General features: G+C 41.1%; 10 non-coding genes and 2 pseudogenes across 10 annotated transcripts; all 12 read right to left on the bottom strand.

Moving 5' to 3' along the window:
• Nucleotides 1-567: 567 nt before the first annotated feature.
• On the bottom strand, nt 568-785 carry LOC141243334 (U2 spliceosomal RNA; annotated as a pseudogene).
• A 6,373-nt stretch (nt 786-7,158) lies between these two features.
• On the bottom strand, nt 7,159-7,349 carry LOC141243369 (U2 spliceosomal RNA). The gene has a single exon (XR_012307641.1). It is a non-coding gene; the product is annotated as a U2 spliceosomal RNA (small nuclear RNA).
• A 1,115-nt stretch (nt 7,350-8,464) lies between these two features.
• On the bottom strand, nt 8,465-8,655 carry LOC141243368 (U2 spliceosomal RNA). The gene has a single exon (XR_012307640.1). It is a non-coding gene; the product is annotated as a U2 spliceosomal RNA (small nuclear RNA).
• Nucleotides 8,656-9,770: 1,115 nt separating this feature from the next.
• LOC141243367 (U2 spliceosomal RNA) lies at nt 9,771-9,961 on the bottom strand. The gene has a single exon (XR_012307639.1). It is a non-coding gene; the product is annotated as a U2 spliceosomal RNA (small nuclear RNA).
• Nucleotides 9,962-11,076: 1,115 nt separating this feature from the next.
• LOC141243366 (U2 spliceosomal RNA) lies at nt 11,077-11,267 on the bottom strand. Its single transcript, XR_012307638.1, has one exon. It is a non-coding gene; the product is annotated as a U2 spliceosomal RNA (small nuclear RNA).
• A 1,115-nt stretch (nt 11,268-12,382) lies between these two features.
• Nucleotides 12,383-12,573, bottom strand: LOC141243365 (U2 spliceosomal RNA). The gene has a single exon (XR_012307637.1). It is a non-coding gene; the product is annotated as a U2 spliceosomal RNA (small nuclear RNA).
• A 1,115-nt stretch (nt 12,574-13,688) lies between these two features.
• LOC141243277 (U2 spliceosomal RNA) lies at nt 13,689-13,879 on the bottom strand. Its single transcript, XR_012307567.1, has one exon. It is a non-coding gene; the product is annotated as a U2 spliceosomal RNA (small nuclear RNA).
• A 1,115-nt stretch (nt 13,880-14,994) lies between these two features.
• LOC141243364 (U2 spliceosomal RNA) lies at nt 14,995-15,185 on the bottom strand. Its single transcript, XR_012307636.1, has one exon. It is a non-coding gene; the product is annotated as a U2 spliceosomal RNA (small nuclear RNA).
• A 1,116-nt stretch (nt 15,186-16,301) lies between these two features.
• LOC141243302 (U2 spliceosomal RNA) lies at nt 16,302-16,492 on the bottom strand. The gene has a single exon (XR_012307590.1). It is a non-coding gene; the product is annotated as a U2 spliceosomal RNA (small nuclear RNA).
• A 1,115-nt stretch (nt 16,493-17,607) lies between these two features.
• LOC141243363 (U2 spliceosomal RNA) lies at nt 17,608-17,798 on the bottom strand. The gene has a single exon (XR_012307635.1). It is a non-coding gene; the product is annotated as a U2 spliceosomal RNA (small nuclear RNA).
• A 1,115-nt stretch (nt 17,799-18,913) lies between these two features.
• On the bottom strand, nt 18,914-19,104 carry LOC141243361 (U2 spliceosomal RNA). The gene has a single exon (XR_012307634.1). It is a non-coding gene; the product is annotated as a U2 spliceosomal RNA (small nuclear RNA).
• A 1,109-nt stretch (nt 19,105-20,213) lies between these two features.
• Nucleotides 20,214-20,441, bottom strand: LOC141243347 (U2 spliceosomal RNA; annotated as a pseudogene).
• Nucleotides 20,442-23,497: the final 3,056 nt, after the last annotated feature.

The following is a 23,497-nucleotide window of genomic DNA, read 5'->3' as shown; positions in this document are numbered from 1 at the left end:
CTTTTTGGGTTGGGTTCTCTTTTATAGTCTGCAGGCATTAAATGAAAGAAGTCAGTGTTCCAGCAGAAGGAGACAACGTTTCAGAAAAGGCATTGTAGCAAACCAAAAAAGAAATTTTAAGCGCAGCAGAGTAACCAGCGCACATACCTGTTAGCTCAGGTGAGTTTAAAAGGCTGCTGTTGATAACAAGGGCATTTGCTAAATAGATGGTGTGTGTGCAACAATATACTGAAAGGTCAATTATATTGTGCAGCTTATCTCACCACCTGTAGTTATTTAGGTGAAAGCTCCAAAATGCTTGCCTAATATGTCTGTTTATCCAAAAGGAAGTAAAAAGGGAGAGCTAGAAAGATAGCATTGCATCACATTACATGGCAATGCAATGCACAGTTGCTGAAGTTGAACCAAAATGAGCTTGTAATCTGGCTTCTGCAACTTTGAACATGAAAAATCCAATGAGGAGAAGAAAAGCAAAGCCAAAGAGTCCATCCCAAAATCCGACAAACAAGCAAAATGAACAAAAAACATTGAATTCAATTCTTTCTGATTTTAGAAACTGCATTAAAGAAGGGGTGCACCGGTCCTGGAGATACTGTAATACCAGGTCAATGCGTGGAGTGGACAGAGCAAGCTCTTTTTCCATCTCCCTGTTCTAAAAATCCATTTAATATATGGTCCCCAGATAGGGGACGTATCAGATATTAAACTGATAAGAACAGATTTTTTTTTTTTTTTTTTTTTTTTTTTACACTCAGATTACAAAGTCTTACATCTTTAAAAGCAAAAACCAAGACTCAAATCCATCATCGTGTGTTTTTTTTTTTTTTTTTTATATATATATATATATATATATATACATATATATTTCCTTCTTTCCTTTTTCTTAACTTTCTTTTTAACTTTTTTTTTTTTTCCTGTAATTAATATTTGTATTTTTCCAGAAAAAGATTTTCAATGACAACAAAGGCTACACAGTAAGTATATTCCATTCATTTTGCTTCCACAATACATCTGCTTTTCTTATGCCCAAAACCATTTTGTCCTTCCAAAAACACATAAATAAATAACTTAGACACAACTTAATACACTGTTCAACAGACACTTCATTATGTTTAAAAATCAAAATGTTTCTCACCTTCCAAATTGCCATCTTTACACATGTTATTATCACCCACACCACCTTAAAATCTTCTTCCTTTACACCCATCCCATAGAACACCCTGTTAAAATCTAAAAAATTAACATTACTCACAGCTTTAATCAGATTGCACATTTTCCTCCAGACTTTTTGTGCAAACTCGCAATTCCAGAATACGTGCATAGGAGTCTCACTACCTCCACATCTCTGTCTTGGACATTTTTCAAAACGAACAAGACTACGTCTATGCTGAAATTCTCGTGTCGGTAAGCAATCCTTTATTATACACCATAACAAATCTTTATGTTCATTTGATAAGAACACATAGTTTACATTCAGCCAAATCCTGTCCACTATCTTTGGCATAAAGTGCTCCACTGGACTAGTGTTTAACCTTCCTTCCAAGACTTGTAATATCTTTTTATGACACCTCAGTACCTTAAGATCAAAACCTTTTAGATCATAATCTCTCAAAATCTTTTCCAGCACAACATAGTTACTTGGGGGTAAAAATCTATAAGGTCTATTCAATCTCATGTCCACCCACTTATATTTTCTTATATAGAAACCCAAATTATAAATAGAAAAGGCTTTAAGCTTCGATTCTGACCCTAATAAAATATTTATGCAGTTTGCCATATACTTTGCATATAAAAAGGCTTTGATATCAGGATAACCTTTACCACCTTTCTTTTTTGGCTTATACAATTCTTCGCGCTTAACCCTTTCCATTTTTGATCTCCATAAAAAATTAAAACATACTTTAATAATTTTTTTCATCGCATTGACAGGTGGAATAAAAATGGTTGCAACATATAAAATCATTGGGAGTAAAACCTGCTTGATAATTAAAATCTTCCCTTCCAACGTTAGCTCTCTCAGATTCCAAAAAGACACCTTTTTCCTAACCCTCTCCAACAGTGATTCCCAATTTTTTACATTTCCACACTCTTCCGAAAAATAGATGCCTAAAATCTTTGCTTCAAAGACTCTCAATAATTTACAATCGGATTCTAAGATAAAACCGCCCATCGTTAAAACACCAGATTTCTCCAAATTGATCTTAAAACCTGATGCCGCCCCAAACCATTCAACCGTTCTTAAAACCCTATTCATACTTCTTAAATCTTTTACAAAAACAGTCACATCATCCATAAAAGCCACCACTTTAACCTGCTCTCCCCAACTCCCAGGAATAAAAAAACCATTAATCACTTTGTCTTTCCTAAAAGCAGTTAAAAGAGGCTCAATCGCACAGATAAAAAGAATAGGGGATAAGGGGCATCCCTGTTTCACCCCACAATTAATCTTTACACTTACAGATAAAAACCCATTTACAGATACTTTACTAAAACATGCTTGATACAAGGATTTAATACGTTTACTAAAATCATCCGGGCAACCCATTCTCCTTAAAACATCGAATAAAAAATCATGGGCGACTCTATCATAAGCCTTTTCAAAATCCAGAGTAATTAACGCCATCTTCTGTCTTCTATCGGAAACATCCCATATTATGTCTCTAATTAAAATCAACGAGTCACTGATCTTCCGCGTTGGAACTGCACACGTTTGGTCTATATCTATCACCGAACTCACCACTTTCTTTAATCTATTTGCCAACAGCTTCGCATAAACTTTATAATCTGTATTTAAAAGAGTAATCGGTCTCCAGTTTTTTAGCAATTCTCTATCACCTCTTTTGTATAATAAAACAATTACCCCCTCCAACCATGACTCCGGGACACGACATAAAGACTCAACTTTTAAAAACATTTCATAAAATTCATTCCCCACAATATCCCATAATATTTTATAAAACTCAATGGGTAACCCATCCGACCCTGGTGTCTTACCGTTTTGCAATGTATTAACTGTATTAAAAACTTCTTCTTTTGAAATACCCTCTGATAATAATAATTTATTTTCCTTAGTAAAACATTTATCCAACCCTCCTAAAAAATGCTCCTTCAAAGACCTATCTGTATTTTTTGCTGAAAACAGGTTATCATAAAATTCTTTCACTTTCATCTTTTTCCCCTCCAAACTCCTTTCCCCCTCTAAAACCCCCATAAAGGCCTTTTTCTCACAGATTTTTTTAAAAAAGAATTTAGTACATTTCTCGTCTTCCTCCAACACCTTCACACGAGAATTAAAGATAATTTCTTTTCCTTTTTCTCTCAGACATTTTTGAATTTTTTCCTTCGTCACCATAATTTCCTCCTCCACATTAACTCCATTATTCCTAAACTGATACAGACACTGTAGATTTGCATTAAGGTTATTGTATGACTGTCGCTTATCCGCAGCTTTCCTCTTGCCTACTTCCATAAAGAATAATTTAACTTCCTTTTTCATGTAGTCCCACCATTTAAAAGTAGAGTCAAAACATTTCTTTTCTAATTTCAGTTTCTCAAAGAAAAATTTAAAATCCTCCCTTACCTCCTTATGCTGTAACAATGATACATTCAGTTTCCAATGAGACGGCCTTTTCCCCTCATCCGCCTCTACCATCAGTGTACATTCAATTATTCTATGATAAGAAAAAGGTGCTTTATGCGTTTTAAAATTAGAACAAGTAAAATCCTTGGATATAAACAAATAATCTATTCTCGAGGAACAACCTCTTCCTTCCCAAGTAATTTCATACTCCTTCTTCTGCCCGTCCAACCACCAAGCATCTTTTAGGTTAAAAGAAGATAAAATACCCTTGAGACAAGAAACCGAACCATCTTTTACATTATTTAGTTGACAATTAAAATCTCCCCCTAAAATTACTGGAACTACACCTGGGATAAAAAGCTGCAAAATTTCAAACAAATGTAACCTTAAAACTTTTTCTGTATTGGCATAAATATTAAAACATCTATATTTCTTCCCATTCCTTTCTACATCCACTCTTAGAATCCTACCGGGGTATATTTCTTCGTAGTTGGTAATCTCCCATTCCCTGGAACATATAAAACCAACCCCATCACTTCTGAATTCATTCCCGCCTGAAAAACATAAATTACCCTTCCATATACCCCGTAAAAAATCATAATTTAACTTCTTTGACAAATTACATTCTTGAAGAAATACAAAATCAAAATTTTCATTATTAAAATAGTCATAAATCACAGTTCTTTTATATAAGTCATTGAAACCCTGAACATTCAGGGAAGCCGCCCTGATCATCTTTTAGTGACTGGCACCGGGCTATCTCCCCCGCCCTCATCGGATTGCAAAGCACTTTCATCGATACTCAGCCCTTCCGACTCTGATGTACTGGAAATGTCAAAATCCTTTTCACAAGCAAATACTTTTACTACACATGGCCCTACACCACGCTCTTTATCATCTACACTTCTTTTCAAAATTTTTGATGAATCCATCCTTTCCTGACCACAGGGTATACTCTGAGATAAAAACCCCCTAGGGGAAGGCCCTATTACAGGCAGGCTTTGACTTTTCTCTACCACCACCTTTCCCCCTGCGCCTCCCTTTTTTACTTCACCCCCTTGTTCTTTTATATTACTCTCTTTGCTTGGTGGAGGGACTCTCTGCATTAATTTTCCCACACCCACCAGCACAGACTTCAATTCTTCAATCCTCCGTTCTTCATTCTTCTTTTCTTCTTTCTTCTTTTCTTCTTTCTTCTGCTCTTCCTTCTCCCGACCTTCTTTCTTCTGCTCTTCTCTGTTCTTATCTTCTTCTAACTCCTTCTCCTTCTTCCTTTCTTCCATCTTTCTTTTCTCATCCTCCTCCGACCTCCTCCCTCTCTCTTCTTTCTTTCTCTTCTCTTCTTCCGGTGTTTTCTTCTTCTTTACTTTTCTCACCTCCTCCATTTCCTGCTCATCAGTTCTCTTTTCACTTGCTTCCTCACCATCCTCGGCTTCATTCTGCCGATGTTCTGATGAAGTATCCATCTCCTCCTCGCCTCCTTTCTTCTTATTTGGACATGCATCCTCCTGATGAGCTGAACCGGGACACCTACAACACTTTTTGCACACAATATCCAAATGTCCATATTTACGGCACCCATAACAATAATTAGGCATACCCGAAAAAAACAGATATCCACGGCTACGATTAACATAGACATTTGGTGGTGGTCTAAGTACCCCACCTTCTTCTTCTGGGTCCTTCTTGAAGGCTACCAGAAAAACCCTTTTTCCGTTCCACACTCCGAACCTAGTTTCCCCACGTTTTCTTGGGATAACTTTCTCACAATATGCACTTAGATAGTTTATTACTTCACTATCAGTAACAAATGGACTGAACAAATGTATTGTTAGCAGTTTCATGGAGAACTGAAAGGAGGGAATCACTCTCACTCCAACAAAAAGCTCGTTCTCCCTATTAACTTCATAGAGAGTATAGGCTCTTTCACACTGAGAGTTTCCCATTAAAGTTAAATCATATATCCCTCTCGAAAAAAAGGATTGAAAACAAAAAAGTTCCTCCTTTTCAATCTTCAGAAATTTACAAATCTCTCTGAAGATAAACTCGGAATCCTTTTCCTGCCGATAACCAGGAGCCACCAACAAACGGAGTGTATCCTTCAAAGGATAATCCTCTGAAAAATAGTCATTGGAATTGTTCTCCCGATTTTCCCTCCTACCTCCAAATGGCCTCTTCGATTCCATATTCTTTTCCTCCTTCTTTTTCCACAGATGATCAGGAAAAAAAACGACACAGCAGATCGCAGCTCCACCCGGATTTCAATCCTCTTCGTCCTACCGACCTCCACACCACGAAAAAGAACCGTCCTCCAGGAAGAAAAGGCAAATCTAGACTTTGCTCCACACCCAATAGCAGCAGCTGGACCAAGATCCAGAAGGCCGAGTGCAAAGATCCACCTAGATCACCTTGGCCAAATGACGCAACCCACTACAGATCGCAGCCAAAAGGCCGAGAAGCGATAACCAGAATTGGTTTCAAACTACGGAGCCACCCAAGGATCCTGAAAAGTCCATTTGTGGAGATGAGCTCCTGGACTCCCGTTAAGAAGACATGTTGTCAACCTCTAGATCCCTTACATGCCTGCACTTTTCGGCTTGCTGCTGCTGCAATCCACGCGTTTTAGATCTGCATAACTCCACCTCTTTAAACACAGCACCTTCACCCCCTGCTGTTCCCACCCGCCTCAACACCGTTGGAAGGGAGGAGAACCAATTAAGGCGGGGGGTGGGGTGGAACGAGCAGCTGTCTACCCTTAGCAGGAGGGCTCCTGATTACATACCTCTCCTGCTGCTGCTGCTGTTGGCTGTCCAGCAGCAGACTGAAGGTGGCTGCTGCTGTGCACAGGTATATAAAGGCTCAGAGCCTATTATGACACGCGCAGCCAGCGTTCCATTGCCACATTCCATCTACTGCAGGCAGGATACCTGGCTGGCTGAATGTCGCTGAGAAGCTCACAGAGACCGCCATAAGCAACAGTTTAACAGAATGCCACAGACTAATCAACCAAACTTTTTGGGTTGGGTTCTCTTTTATAGTCTGCAGGCATTAAATGAAAGAAGTCAGTGTTCCAGCAGAAGGAGACAACGTTTCAGAAAAGGCATTGTAGCAAACCAAAAAAGAAATTTTAAGCGCAGCAGAGTAACCAGCGCACATACCTGTTAGCTCAGGTGAGTTTAAAAGGCTGCTGTTGATAACAAGGGCATTTGCTAAATAGATGGTGTGTGTGCAACAATATACTGAAAGGTCAATTATATTGTGCAGCTTATCTCACCACCTGTAGTTATTTAGGTGAAAGCTCCAAAATGCTTGCCTAATATGTCTGTTTATCCAAAAGGAAGTAAAAAGGGAGAGCTAGAAAGATAGCATTGCATCACATTACATGGCAATGCAATGCACAGTTGCTGAAGTTGAACCAAAATGAGCTTGTAATCTGGCTTCTGCAACTTTGAACATGAAAAATCCAATGAGGAGAAGAAAAGCAAAGCCAAAGAGTCCATCCCAAAATCCGACAAACAAGCAAAATGAACAAAAAACATTGAATTCAATTCTTCCTGATTTTAGAAACTGCATTAAAGAAGGGGTGCACCGGTCCTGGAGATACTGCAATACCAGGTCAATGCGTGGAGTGGACAGAGCAAGCTCTTTTTCCATCTCCCTGTTCTAAAAATCCATTTAATATATGGTCCCCAGATAGGGGACGTATCAGATATTAAACTGATAAGAACAGATACTACACTTGATCTTAGCCAAAAGGCCGAGAAGCGATAACCAGAATTGGTTTCAAACTACGGAGCCACCCAAGGATCCTGAAAAGTCCATTTGTGGAGATGAGCTCCTGGACTCCCGTTAAGAAGACATGTTGTCAACCTCTAGATCCCTTACATGCCTGCACTTTTCGGCTTGCTGCTGCTGCAATCCACGCGTTTTAGATCTGCATAACTCCACCTCTTTAAACACAGCACCTTCACCCCCTGCTGTTCTCACCCGCCTCAACACCGTTGGAAGGGAGGAGAACCAATTAAGGCGGGGGGTGGGGTGGAACGAGCAGCTGTCTACCCTTAGCAGGAGGGCTCCTGATTACATACCTCTCCTGCTGCTGCAGCTGCTGGCTGTCCAGCAGCAGACTGAAGGTGGCTGCTGCTGTGCACAGGTATATAAAGGCTCAGAGCCTATTATGACACGCGCAGCCAGCGTTCCATTGCCACATTCCATCTACTGCAGGCAGGATACCTGGCTGGCTGAATGTCGCTGAGAAGCTCACAGAGACCGCCATAAGCAACAGTTTAACAGAATGCCACAGACTAATCAACCAATCTTTTTGGGTTGGGTTCTCTTTTATAGTCTGCAGGCATTAAATGAAAGAAGTCAGTGTTCCAGCAGAAGGAGACAACGTTTCAGAAAAGGCATTGTAGCAAACCAAAAAAGAAATTTTAAGCGCAGCAGAGTAACCAGCGCACATACCTGTTAGCTCAGGTGAGTTTAAAAGGCTGCTGTTGATAACAAGGGCATTTGCTAAATAGATGGTGTGTGTGCAACAATATACTGAAAGGTCAATTATATTGTGCAGCTTATCTCACCACCTGTAGTTATTTAGGTGAAAGCTCCAAAATGCTTGCCTAATATGTCTGTTTATCCAAAAGGAAGTAAAAAGGGAGAGCTAGAAAGATAGCATTGCATCACATTACATGGCAATGCAATGCACAGTTGCTGAAGTTGAACCAAAATGAGCTTGTAATCTGGCTTCTGCAACTTTGAACATGAAAAATCCAATGAGGAGAAGAAAAGCAAAGCCAAAGAGTCCATCCCAAAATCCGACAAACAAGCAAAATGAACAAAAAACATTGAATTCAATTCTTCCTGATTTTAGAAACTGCATTAAAGAAGGGGTGCACCGGTCCTGGAGATACTGCAATACCAGGTCAATGCGTGGAGTGGACAGAGCAAGCTCTTTTTCCATCTCCCTGTTCTAAAAATCCATTTAATATATGGTCCCCAGATAGGGGACGTATCAGATATTAAACTGATAAGAACAGATACTACACTTGATCTTAGCCAAAAGGCCGAGAAGCGATAACCAGAATTGGTTTCAAACTACGGAGCCACCCAAGGATCCTGAAAAGTCCATTTGTGGAGATGAGCTCCTGGACTCCCGTTAAGAAGACATGTTGTCAACCTCTAGATCCCTTACATGCCTGCACTTTTCGGCTTGCTGCTGCTGCAATCCACGCGTTTTAGATCTGCATAACTCCACCTCTTTAAACACAGCACCTTCACCCCCTGCTGTTCCCACCCGCCTCAACACCGTTGGAAGGGAGGAGAACCAATTAAGGCGGGGGGTGGGGTGGAACGAGCAGCTGTCTACCCTTAGCAGGAGGGCTCCTGATTACATACCTCTCCTGCTGCTGCAGCTGCTGGCTGTCCAGCAGCAGACTGAAGGTGGCTGCTGCTGTGCACAGGTATATAAAGGCTCAGAGCCTATTATGACACGCGCAGCCAGCGTTCCATTGCCACATTCCATCTACTGCAGGCAGGATACCTGGCTGGCTGAATGTCGCTGAGAAGCTCACAGAGACCGCCATAAGCAACAGTTTAACAGAATGCCACAGACTAATCAACCAAACTTTTTGGGTTGGGTTCTCTTTTATAGTCTGCAGGCATTAAATGAAAGAAGTCAGTGTTCCAGCAGAAGGAGACAACGTTTCAGAAAAGGCATTGTAGCAAACCAAAAAAGAAATTTTAAGCGCAGCAGAGTAACCAGCGCACATACCTGTTAGCTCAGGTGAGTTTAAAAGGCTGCTGTTGATAACAAGGGCATTTGCTAAATAGATGGTGTGTGTGCAACAATATACTGAAAGGTCAATTATATTGTGCAGCTTATCTCACCACCTGTAGTTATTTAGGTGAAAGCTCCAAAATGCTTGCCTAATATGTCTGTTTATCCAAAAGGAAGTAAAAAGGGAGAGCTAGAAAGATAGCATTGCATCACATTACATGGCAATGCAATGCACAGTTGCTGAAGTTGAACCAAAATGAGCTTGTAATCTGGCTTCTGCAACTTTGAACATGAAAAATCCAATGAGGAGAAGAAAAGCAAAGCCAAAGAGTCCATCCCAAAATCCGACAAACAAGCAAAATGAACAAAAAACATTGAATTCAATTCTTTCTGATTTTAGAAACTGCATTAAAGAAGGGGTGCACCGGTCCTGGAGATACTGCAATACCAGGTCAATGCGTGGAGTGGACAGAGCAAGCTCTTTTTCCATCTCCCTGTTCTAAAAATCCATTTAATATATGGTCCCCAGATAGGGGACGTATCAGATATTAAACTGATAAGAACAGATACTACACTTGATCTTAGCCAAAAGGCCGAGAAGCGATAACCAGAATTGGTTTCAAACTACGGAGCCACCCAAGGATCCTGAAAAGTCCATTTGTGGAGATGAGCTCCTGGACTCCCGTTAAGAAGACATGTTGTCAACCTCTAGATCCCTTACATGCCTGCACTTTTCGGCTTGCTGCTGCTGCAATCCACGCGTTTTAGATCTGCATAACTCCACCTCTTTAAACACAGCACCTTCACCCCCTGCTGTTCTCACCCGCCTCAACACCGTTGGAAGGGAGGAGAACCAATTAAGGCGGGGGGTGGGGTGGAACGAGCAGCTGTCTACCCTTAGCAGGAGGGCTCCTGATTGCATACCTCTCCTGCTGCTGCTGCTGCTGGCTGTCCAGCAGCAGACTGAAGGTGGCTGCTGCTGTGCACAGGTATATAAAGGCTCAGAGCCTATTATGACACGCGCAGCCAGCGTTCCATTGCCACATTCCATCTACTGCAGGCAGGATACCTGGCTGGCTGAATGTCGCTGAGAAGCTCACAGAGACCGCCATAAGCAACAGTTTAACAGAATGCCACAGACTAATCAACCAAACTTTTTGGGTTGGGTTCTCTTTTATAGTCTGCAGGCATTAAATGAAAGAAGTCAGTGTTCCAGCAGAAGGAGACAACGTTTCAGAAAAGGCATTGTAGCAAACCAAAAAAGAAATTTTAAGCGCAGCAGAGTAACCAGCGCACATACCTGTTAGCTCAGGTGAGTTTAAAAGGCTGCTGTTGATAACAAGGGCATTTGCTAAATAGATGGTGTGTGTGCAACAATATACTGAAAGGTCAATTATATTGTGCAGCTTATCTCACCACCTGTAGTTATTTAGGTGAAAGCTCCAAAATGCTTGCCTAATATGTCTGTTTATCCAAAAGGAAGTAAAAAGGGAGAGCTAGAAAGATAGCATTGCATCACATTACATGGCAATGCAATGCACAGTTGCTGAAGTTGAACCAAAATGAGCTTGTAATCTGGCTTCTGCAACTTTGAACATGAAAAATCCAATGAGGAGAAGAAAAGCAAAGCCAAAGAGTCCATCCCAAAATCCGACAAACAAGCAAAATGAACAAAAAACATTGAATTCAATTCTTTCTGATTTTAGAAACTGCATTAAAGAAGGGGTGCACCGGTCCTGGAGATACTGCAATACCAGGTCAATGCGTGGAGTGGACAGAGCAAGCTCTTTTTCCATCTCCCTGTTCTAAAAATCCATTTAATATATGGTCCCCAGATAGGGGACGTATCAGATATTAAACTGATAAGAACAGATACTACACTTGATCTTAGCCAAAAGGCCGAGAAGCGATAACCAGAATTGGTTTCAAACTACGGAGCCACCCAAGGATCCTGAAAAGTCCATTTGTGGAGATGAGCTCCTGGACTCCCGTTAAGAAGACATGTTGTCAACCTCTAGATCCCTTACATGCCTGCACTTTTCGGCTTGCTGCTGCTGCAATCCACGCGTTTTAGATCTGCATAACTCCACCTCTTTAAACACAGCACCTTCACCCCCTGCTGTTCCCACCCGCCTCAACACCGTTGGAAGGGAGGAGAACCAATTAAGGCGGGGGGTGGGGTGGAACGAGCAGCTGTCTACCCTTAGCAGGAGGGCTCCTGATTACATACCTCTCCTGCTGCTGCTGCTGCTGGCTGTCCAGCAGCAGACTGAAGGTGGCTGCTGCTGTGCACAGGTATATAAAGGCTCAGAGCCTATTATGACACGCGCAGCCAGCGTTCCATTGCCACATTCCATCTACTGCAGGCAGGATACCTGGCTGGCTGAATGTCGCTGAGAAGCTCACAGAGACCGCCATAAGCAACAGTTTAACAGAATGCCACAGACTAATCAACCAAACTTTTTGGGTTGGGTTCTCTTTTATAGTCTGCAGGCATTAAATGAAAGAAGTCAGTGTTCCAGCAGAAGGAGACAACGTTTCAGAAAAGGCATTGTAGCAAACCAAAAAAGAAATTTTAAGCGCAGCAGAGTAACCAGCGCACATACCTGTTAGCTCAGGTGAGTTTAAAAGGCTGCTGTTGATAACAAGGGCATTTGCTAAATAGATGGTGTGTGTGCAACAATATACTGAAAGGTCAATTATATTGTGCAGCTTATCTCACCACCTGTAGTTATTTAGGTGAAAGCTCCAAAATGCTTGCCTAATATGTCTGTTTATCCAAAAGGAAGTAAAAAGGGAGAGCTAGAAAGATAGCATTGCATCACATTACATGGCAATGCAATGCACAGTTGCTGAAGTTGAACCAAAATGAGCTTGTAATCTGGCTTCTGCAACTTTGAACATGAAAAATCCAATGAGGAGAAGAAAAGCAAAGCCAAAGAGTCCATCCCAAAATCCGACAAACAAGCAAAATGAACAAAAAACATTGAATTCAATTCTTTCTGATTTTAGAAACTGCATTAAAGAAGGGGTGCACCGGTCCTGGAGATACTGCAATACCAGGTCAATGCGTGGAGTGGACAGAGCAAGCTCTTTTTCCATCTCCCTGTTCTAAAAATCCATTTAATATATGGTCCCCAGATAGGGGACGTATCAGATATTAAACTGATAAGAACAGATACTACACTTGATCTTAGCCAAAAGGCCGAGAAGCGATAACCAGAATTGGTTTCAAACTACGGAGCCACCCAAGGATCCTGAAAAGTCCATTTGTGGAGATGAGCTCCTGGACTCCCGTTAAGAAGACATGTTGTCAACCTCTAGATCCCTTACATGCCTGCACTTTTCGGCTTGCTGCTGCTGCAATCCACGCGTTTTAGATCTGCATAACTCCACCTCTTTAAACACAGCACCTTCACCCCCTGCTGTTCCCACCCGCCTCAACACCGTTGGAAGGGAGGAGAACCAATTAAGGCGGGGGGTGGGGTGGAACGAGCAGCTGTCTACCCTTAGCAGGAGGGCTCCTGATTACATACCTCTCCTGCTGCTGCTGCTGCTGGCTGTCCAGCAGCAGACTGAAGGTGGCTGCTGCTGTGCACAGGTATATAAAGGCTCAGAGCCTATTATGACACGCGCAGCCAGCGTTCCATTGCCACATTCCATCTACTGCAGGCAGGATACCTGGCTGGCTGAATGTCGCTGAGAAGCTCACAGAGACCGCCATAAGCAACAGTTTAACAGAATGCCACAGACTAATCAACCAAACTTTTTGGGTTGGGTTCTCTTTTATAGTCTGCAGGCATTAAATGAAAGAAGTCAGTGTTCCAGCAGAAGGAGACAACGTTTCAGAAAAGGCATTGTAGCAAACCAAAAAAGAAATTTTAAGCGCAGCAGAGTAACCAGCGCACATACCTGTTAGCTCAGGTGAGTTTAAAAGGCTGCTGTTGATAACAAGGGCATTTGCTAAATAGATGGTGTGTGTGCAACAATATACTGAAAGGTCAATTATATTGTGCAGCTTATCTCACCACCTGTAGTTATTTAGGTGAAAGCTCCAAAATGCTTGCCTAATATGTCTGTTTATCCAAAAGGAAGTAAAAAGGGAGAGCTAGAAAGATAGCATTGCATCACATTACATGGCAATGCAATGCACAGTTGCTGAAGTTGAACCAAAATGAGCTTGTAATCTGGCTTCTGCAACTTTGAACATGAAAAATCCAATGAGGAGAAGAAAAGCAAAGCCAAAGAGTCCATCCCAAAATCCGACAAACAAGCAAAATGAACAAAAAACATTTAATTCAATTCTTTCTGATTTTAGAAACTGCATTAAAGAAGGGGTGCACCGATCCTGGAGATACTGCAATACCAGGTCAATGCGTGGAGTGGACAGAGCAAGCTCTTTTTCCATCTCCCTGTTCTAAAAATCCATTTAATATATGGTCCCCAGATAGGGGACGTATCAGATATTAAACTGATAAGAACAGATACTACACTTGATCTTAGCCAAAAGGCCGAGAAGCGATAATCAGAATTGGTTTCAAACTACGGAGCCACCCAAGGATCCTGAAAAGTCCATTTGTGGAGATGAGCTCCTGGACTCCCGTTAAGAAGACATGTTGTCAACCTCTAGATCCCTTACATGCCTGCACTTTTCGGCTTGCTGCTGCTGCAATCCACGCGTTTTAGATCTGCATAACTCCACCTCTTTAAACACAGCACCTTCACCCCCTGCTGTTCCCACCCGCCTCAACACCGTTGGAAGGGAGGAGAACCAATTAAGGCGGGGGGTGGGGTGGAACGAGCAGCTGTCTACCCTTAGCAGGAGGGCTCCTGATTACATACCTCTCCTGCTGCTGCTGCTGCTGGCTGTCCAGCAGCAGACTGAAGGTGGCTGCTGCTGTGCACAGGTATATAAAGGCTCAGAGCCTATTATGACACGCGCAGCCAGCGTTCCATTGCCACATTCCATCTACTGCAGGCAGGATACCTGGCTGGCTGAATGTCGCTGAGAAGCTCACAGAGACCGCCATAAGCAACAGTTTAACAGAATGCCACAGACTAATCAACCAAACTTTTTGGGTTGGGTTCTCTTTTATAGTCTGCAGGCATTAAATGAAAGAAGTCAGTGTTCCAGCAGAAGGAGACAACGTTTCAGAAAAGGCATTGTAGCAAACCAAAAAAGAAATTTTAAGCGCAGCAGAGTAACCAGCGCACATACCTGTTAGCTCAGGTGAGTTTAAAAGGCTGCTGTTGATAACAAGGGCATTTGCTAAATAGATGGTGTGTGTGCAACAATATACTGAAAGGTCAATTATATTGTGCAGCTTATCTCACCACCTGTAGTTATTTAGGTGAAAGCTCCAAAATGCTTGCCTAATATGTCTGTTTATCCAAAAGGAAGTAAAAAGGGAGAGCTAGAAAGATAGCATTGCATCACATTACATGGCAATGCAATGCACAGTTGCTGAAGTTGAACCAAAATGAGCTTGTAATCTGGCTTCTGCAACTTTGAACATGAAAAATCCAATGAGGAGAAGAAAAGCAAAGCCAAAGAGTCCATCCCAAAATCCGACAAACAAGCAAAATGAACAAAAAACATTGAATTCAATTCTTTCTGATTTTAGAAACTGCATTAAAGAAGGGGTGCACCGGTCCTGGAGATACTGCAATACCAGGTCAATGCGTGGAGTGGACAGAGCAAGCTCTTTTTCCATCTCCCTGTTCTAAAAATCCATTTAATATATGGTCCCCAGATAGGGGACGTATCAGATATTAAACTGATAAGAACAGATACTACACTTGATCTTAGCCAAAAGGCCGAGAAGCGATAACCAGAATTGGTTTCAAACTACGGAGCCACCCAAGGATCCTGAAAAGTCCATTTGTGGAGATGAGCTCCTGGACTCCCGTTAAGAAGACATGTTGTCAACCTCTAGATCCCTTACATGCCTGCACTTTTCGGCTTGCTGCTGCTGCAATCCACGCGTTTTAGATCTGCATAACTCCACCTCTTTAAACACAGCACCTTCACCCCCTGCTGTTCCCACCCGCCTCAACACCGTTGGAAGGGAGGAGAACCAATTAAGGCGGGGGGTGGGGTGGAACGAGCAGCTGTCTTACCCTTAGCAGGAGGGCTCCTGATTACATACCTCTCCTGCTGCTGCTGCTGCTGGCTGTCCAGCAGCAGACTGAAGGTGGCTGCTGCTGTGCACAGGTATATAAAGGCTCAGAGCCTATTATGACACGCGCAGCCAGCGTTCCATTGCCACATTCCATCTACTGCAGGCAGGATACCTGGCTGGCTGAATGTCGCTGAGAAGCTCACAGAGACCGCCATAAGCAACAGTTTAACAGAATGCCACAGACTAATCAACCAAACTTTTTGGGTTGGGTTCTCTTTTATAGTCTGCAGGCATTAAATGAAAGAAGTCAGTGTTCCAGCAGAAGGAGACAACGTTTCAGAAAAGGCATTGTAGCAAACCAAAAAAGAAATTTTAAGCGCAGCAGAGTAACCAGCGCACATACCTGTTAGCTCAGGTGAGTTTAAAAGGCTGCTGTTGATAACAAGGGCATTTGCTAAATAGATGGTGTGTGTGCAACAATATACTGAAAGGTCAATTATATTGTGCAGCTTATCTCACCACCTGTAGTTATTTAGGTGAAAGCTCCAAAATGCTTGCCTAATATGTCTGTTTATCCAAAAGGAAGTAAAAAGGGAGAGCTAGAAAGATAGCATTGCATCACATTACATGGCAATGCAATGCACAGTTGCTGAAGTTGAACCAAAATGAGCTTGTAATCTGGCTTCTGCAACTTTGAACATGAAAAATCCAATGAGGAGAAGAAAAGCAAAGCCAAAGAGTCCATCCCAAAATCCGACAAACAAGCAAAATGAACAAAAAACATTGAATTCAATTCTTTCTGATTTTAGAAACTGCATTAAAGAAGGGGTGCACCGGTCCTGGAGATACTCCAATACCAGGTCAATGCGTGGAGTGGACAGAGCAAGCTCTTTTTCCATCTCCCTGTTCTAAAAATCCATTTAATATATGGTCCCCAGATAGGGGACGTATCAGATATTAAACTGATAAGAACAGATACTACACTTGATCTTAGCCAAAAGGCCGAGAAGCGATAACCAGAATTGGTTTCAAACTACGGAACCACCCAAGGATCCTGAAAAGTCCATTTGTGGAGATGAGCTCCTGGACTCCCGTTAAGAAGACATGTTGTCAACCTCTAGATCCCTTACATGCCTGCACTTTTCGGCTTGCTGCTGCTGCAATCCACGCGTTTTAGATCTGCATAACTCCACCTCTTTAAACACAGCACCTTCACCCCCTGCTGTTCCCACCCGCCTCAACACCGTTGGAAGGGAGGAGAACCAATTAAGGCGGGGGGTGGGGTGGAACGAGCAGCTGTCTACCCTTAGCAGGAGTGCTCCTGATTACATACCTCTCCTGCTGCTGCTGCTGCTGGCTGTCCAGCAGCAGACTGAAGGTGGCTGCTGCTGTGCACAGGTATTTAAAGGCTCAGAGCCTATTATGACACGCGCAGCCAGCGTTCCATTGCCACATTCCATCTACTGCAGGCAGGATACCTGGCTGGCTGAATGTCGCTGAGAAGCTCACAGAGACCGCCATAAGCAACAGTTTAACAGAATGCCACAGACTAATCAACCAAACTTTTTGGGTTGGGTTCTCTTTTATAGTCTGCAGGCATTAAATGAAAGAAGTCAGTGTTCCAGCAGAAGGAGACAACGTTTCAGAAAAGGCATTGTAGCAAACCAAAAAAGAAATTTTAAGCGCAGCAGAGTAACCAGCGCACATACCTGTTAGCTCAGGTGAGTTTAAAAGGCTGCTGTTGATAACAAGGGCATTTGCTAAATAGATGGTGTGTGTGCAACAATATACTGAAAGGTCAATTATATTGTGCAGCTTATCTCACCACCTGTAGTTATTTAGGTGAAAGCTCCAAAATGCTTGCCTAATATGTCTGTTTATCCAAAAGGAAGTAAAAAGGGAGAGCTAGAAAGATAGCATTGCATCACATTACATGGCAATGCAATGCACAGTTGCTGAAGTTGAACCAAAATGAGCTTGTAATCTGGCTTCTGCAACTTTGAACATGAAAAATCCAATGAGGAGAAGAAAAGCAAAGCCAAAGAGTCCATCCCAAAATCCGACAAACAAGCAAAATGAACAAAAAACATTGAATTCAATTCTTTCTGATTTTAGAAACTGCATTAAAGAAGGGGTGCACCGGTCCTGGAGATACTGCAATACCAGGTCAATGCGTGGAGTGGACAGAGCAAGCTCTTTTTCCATCTCCCTGTTCTAAAAATCCATTTAATATATGGTCCCCAGATAGGGGACGTATCAGATATTAAACTGATAAGAACAGATACTACACTTGATCTTAGCCAAAAGGCCGAGAAGCGATAACCAGAATTGGTTTCAAACTACGGAGCCACCCAAGGATCCTGAAAAGTCCATTTGTGGAGATGAGCTCCTGGACTCCCGTTAAGAAGACATGTTGTCAACCTCTAGATCCCTTACATGCCTGCACTTTTCGGCTTGCTGCTGCTGCAATCCACGCGTTTTAGATCTGCATAACTCCACCTCTTTAAACACAGCACCTTCACCCCCTGCTGTTCCCACCCGCCTCAACACCGTTGGAAGGGAGGAGAACCAATTAAGGCGGGGGGTGGGGTGGAACGAGCAGCTGTCTACCCTTAGCAGGAGGGCTCCTGATTACATACCTCTCCTGCTGCTGCTGCTGCTGGCTGTCCAGCAGCAGACTGAAGGTGGCTGCTGCTGTGCACAGGTATATAAAGGCTCAGAGCCTATTATGACACGCGCAGCCAGCGTTCCATTGCCACATTCCATCTACTGCAGGCAGGATACCTGGCTGGCTGAATGTCGCTGAGAAGCTCACAGAGACCGCCATAAGCAACAGTTTAACAGAATGCCACAGACTAATCAACCAAACTTTTTGGGTTGGGTTCTCTTTTATAGTCTGCAGGCATTAAATGAAAGAAGTCAGTGTTCCAGCAGAAGGAGACAACGTTTCAGAAAAGGCATTGTAGCAAACCAAAAAAGAAATTTTAAGCGCAGCAGAGTAACCAGCGCACATACCTGTTAGCTCAGGTGAGTTTAAAAGGCTGCTGTTGATAACAAGGGCATTTGCTAAATAGATGGTGTGTGTGCAACAATATACTGAAAGGTCAATTATATTGTGCAGCTTATCTCACCACCTGTAGTTATTTAGGTGAAAGCTCCAAAATGCTTGCCTAATATGTCTGTTTATCCAAAAGGAAGTAAAAAGGGAGAGCTAGAAAGATAGCATTGCATCACATTACATGGCAATGCAATGCACAGTTGCTGAAGTTGAACCAAAATGAGCTTGTAATCTGGCTTCTGCAACTTTGAACATGAAAAATCCAATGAGGAGAAGAAAAGCAAAGCTAAAGAGTCCATCCCAAAATCCGACAAACAAGCAAAATGAACAAAAAACATTGAATTCAATTCTTTCTGATTTTAGAAACTGCATTAAAGAAGGGGTGCACCGGTCCTGGAGATACTGCAATACCAGGTCAATGCGTGGAGTGGACAGAGCAAGCTCTTTTTCCATCTCCCTGTTCTAAAAATCCATTTAATATATGGTCCCCAGATAGGGGACGTATCAGATATTAAACTGATAAGAACAGATACTACACTTGATCTTAGCCAAAAGGCCGAGAAGCGATAACCAGAATTGGTTTCAAACTACGGAGCCACCCAAGGATCCTGAAAAGTCCATTTGTGGAGATGAGCTCCTGGACTCCCGTTAAGAAGACATGTTGTCAACCTCTAGATCCCTTACATGCCTGCACTTTTCGGCTTGCTGCTGCTGCAATCCACGCGTTTTAGATCTGCATAACTCCACCTCTTTAAACACAGCACCTTCACCCCCTGCTGTTCCCACCCGCCTCAACACCATTGGAAGGGAGGAGAACCAATTAAGGCGGGGGGTGGGGTGGAACGAGCAGCTGTCTACTCTTAGCAGGAGGGCTCCTGATTACATACCTCTCCTGCTGCTGCTGGCTGTCCAGCAGCAGACTGAAGGTGGCTGCTGCTGTGCACAGGTATATAAAGGCTCAGAGCCTATTATGACACGCGCAGCCAGCGTTCCATTGCCACATTCCATCTACTGCAGGCAGGATACCTGGCTGGCTGAATGTCGCTGAGAAGCTCACAGAGACCGCCATAAGCAACAGTTTAACAGAATGCCACAGACTAATCAACCAAACTTTTTGGGTTGGGTTCTTTTTTATAGTCTGCAGGCATTAAATGAAAGAAGTCAGTGTTCCAGCAGAGGGAGACAACGTTTCAGAAAAGGCATTGTAGCAAACCAAAAAAGAAATTTTAAGCGCAGCAGAGTAACCAGCGCACATACCTGTTAGCTCAGGTGAGTTTAAAAGGCTGCTGTTGATAACAAGGGCATTTGCTAAATAGATGGTGTGTGTGCAACAATATACTGAAAGGTCAATTATATTGTGCAGCTTATCTCACCACCTGTAGTTATTTAGGTGAAAGCTCCAAAATGCTTGCCTAATATGTCTGTTTATCCAAAAGGAAGTAAAAAGGGAGAGCTAGAAAGATAGCATTGCATCACATTACATGGCAATGCAATGCACAGTTGCTGAAGTTGAACCAAAATGAGCTTGTAATCTGGCTTCTGCAACTTTGAACATGAAAAATCCAATGAGGAGAAGAAAAGCAAAGCCAAAGAGTCCATCCCAAAATCCGACAAACAAGCAAAATGAACAAAAAACATTGAATTCAATTCTTTCTGATTTTAGAAACTGCATTAAAGAAGGGGTGCACCGGTCCTGGAGATACTGCAATACCAGGTCAATGCGTGGAGTGGACAGAGCAAGCTCTTTTTCCATCTCCCTGTTCTAAAAATCCATTTAATATATGGTCCCCAGATAGGGGACGTATCAGATATTAAAGTGATAAGAACAGATTTTTTTTTCTTTTTTTTTTTTTTTTTTTTTTTTTACACTCAGATTACAAAGTCTTGGAATCAACAAAAAGATAAGAAGACTCAAATCCATCATCGTGCATTCTACCAATTTTAATACTTCTCCAAATCTTTTATTTTCTTTTTCTTTTATATATATATATTTATTTATTTTTTCCCTCTTTTTTTTTTTTTTTTTTAAATTATATAGTTTTGGCTATTTTTTTTTGTTTGTTTTTGTTCTTCTTTTTTTGTTTTTCCACAGGTTTTCAAAAAATCAAATCTTACAAGGTAAGTTCATTCCATTTACATTGTTTCCATTTCTCATTTGCTTTCACCTTGCCAAGCGTCATTTTGTCCCTCCAGAAATACATGTACAAATAACTTAGACATAATTTAATACACTGGTCGACTGTTACTTCCTTATGTTTAAACACTAAAATGTTCCTTGCTTTCCACAATGCCGCCTTCACACATGCAATAATAATCCATACAATTTTAAAATCCTCCTCTCTTATCCCCATCCCATAAAATACTCTGTTAAAATCCAAAAAATTAACAGTACTCACAGCTCTCACTATATTGCACACTTTCCTCCATATTGTCTGTGCAAAATTACAATTCCAGAAGATGTGCATGGGTGTTTCACTATTCCCACACCTGGATCTTGGGCACACTTCAGATCTTACCAACCCACGCCTGTGTTGGAACTCACGGGTTGGCAGGCAGTCTTTTACTATACACCAGAGTAAATCCCTGTGTTCATTAGATAACACACTATAATTTACATTCATCCAGATTCTTTCCACAATTTTGAATGAAAAATGTTCCACAGGACTGATACCTATTCTCTCTTCCAGGATTTTTAGGATTTTTTTATGGCATTTAAGAACATTTATTTCGACCATCTTAAGTTTAAAATCTCTTAAAATTTTTTCTAAAACAATATAATTTCCTGGAGGTAAAAACCTATAAGGCCTATTTAGAGACATCTCCAACCATTTATAATTTCTAATATAGAAACCTAAATTATATATAGAAAACAACTTTAGCTTAGAGCCTGGTCCTAATAAAGTGCATACACAGTTCGCTACATACTTTGCAAATAAAAAGGACCTAATATCCGGAAAACCTTTCCCACCTTTTTTCTTTGATTTATATATCTCCTCTCTCTTTACTCTTTCCATCTTGGATCTCCATAAAAAATTAAAACATACCTTAATAACTCTCTTCATGATATTATTTTGGGGGATAAAAACTGTTGAGACATATAAAAACATTGGGAGTAAAACCTGTCTAATAATTAAAATTTTTCCTTCCAGGGTAAGATCTCTCAACTGCCAGAAAGTAATCTTTTTCTTAACTCTTTCCAGCAGAGACTCCCAATTTCTTACATTACCACCTGACTCTGAGAAATAAATACCTAAAATTTTTACTTCATTCATTCTTGTTAATTTACACTCAGAATCTACAATAAAATCACCAACAGTTAAAATACCAGATTTTTCCATGTTAATTTTAAAACCCGATGCGCCCCCAAACCAATCCACTGTTCTTATGGCTCTGTTCATGCTTCTAGTGTCTTTAACTAAAACCGTCACATCATCCATATATGCCACCACTTTAACTTGTTCATTGCAACTCCCGGGAATAAAAAAAACCATTGATTACCTTATCTCTCCTAAAAGCTGCTAAAAGTGGTTCAATTGCACAAATAAAAAGAATAGGGGATAAGGGACACCCCTGTTTAACGCCACAGTTTATTTTTACATTATCAGATAAAAAAACATTAATAGATATTTTGCTAAAACATGATTTGTAAAGAGATTTAATACGTTTGCTAAAAACATCCGGGCATCCCATTTTCTCTAAAACTGCAAATAAAAAATCATGGGCAACTCTATCGTACGCTTTTTCAAAATCCAAAGTAATTAGAGCAAGCTTTTGTTTTCTGTCTAAAACATCCCATAAAACATCCCTGATTAAAATCAATGAGTCGCTGATTCTCCGATTTGGCACTGCACACGTCTCATCCACTTCTATTACTGAGCCGATTACCTTTTTTAATCTATTTTCTAGTAACTTTGCATATACCTTACAGTCCGTATTTAAAAGGGTTATTGGTCTCCAATTTTTAATCAGTTCTTTATTTCCTTTCTTAAATAATAAAACAATAAGACCCTCCCACCACGACTCTGGGACACTAAAAGATGCTTCTGCTTCTAAAATTACTTCATAAAAATCCTCACCCATGATCTCCCATAAACACTTGTAAAATTCAACAGGTAGTCCATCTGCTCCCGGCGTTTTGTTATTTTGTAGCGTATTAATTGTATTAAAAACTTCCTCTTTAGTAAAATTCCCTATTAAAAAAGATTTATCATCCGCATTAAAAATTTTTTCCAGTCCTTCTAAAAAATGTTTTTTTAGAGACACATCCGTGTTTTTAACAGAAAATAAATCATCATAAAATTCTTTTGCTTTCATCTTCTTCCCCTCCAAACTTGTTTCTCCTTCCAAAACCTTCATATAATCCTTCTTGTCACATATTTTTTTAAAAAAGAATTTTGTGCATTTTTCATCCTCGTCTAAAACTTTTACTCGGGAATTAAAAATAATTTCTTTACCTTTTTCTTTCAGGCAGTTTTGGATCTTTTCTTTTGTTGTTCGGATCGCCTCCTGCAGATCACATCCGTTATTTTCGAGGTGAAAAAAACATTGCAGTTTAGCATTAAGATCATTATAAAAAATACGTTTTGCAGCAGCTTTCTTCTTTCCTTCTTTAATAAAAAATATTTTTACCTCCTTCTTGACAAAATCCCACCAATTAAAAATAGATTTAAAAAACGTTTTTTTTAGCTTCAGTTTTTCATACAGCTTTTTAAAACCTTCCATAACCACCTCGTCTTGTAGTAGGGATACATTAAATTTCCAGTGTGACGGTCTTTTATCCACATCTGATTCTATTTTAAAACTACATTCTATTATTTTATGATCTGAAAAAGGTGTTGAATGCGTTTTAAAACCTGAGCATGTTAGGGCTTGAGATATAAAAATATAATCTATTCTGGATGAAACACCTCTCCCCACCCAAGTGACTTCATGCTCCTTTTTTTGTCCATCTAATGCCCATG

The sequence above is a fragment of the Phyllobates terribilis genome, unplaced genomic scaffold (assembly GCF_046119375.1).
Source record: "Phyllobates terribilis strain yellow unplaced genomic scaffold, ASM4611937v1 Scaffold_1213__1_contigs__length_355869, whole genome shotgun sequence".
NCBI classification, from domain to species: domain Eukaryota; kingdom Metazoa; phylum Chordata; class Amphibia; order Anura; family Dendrobatidae; genus Phyllobates; species Phyllobates terribilis.
The sequence above is the reverse complement of the archived record's forward strand: the minus strand, read 5'-3'. Positions and strand labels throughout refer to the sequence as shown.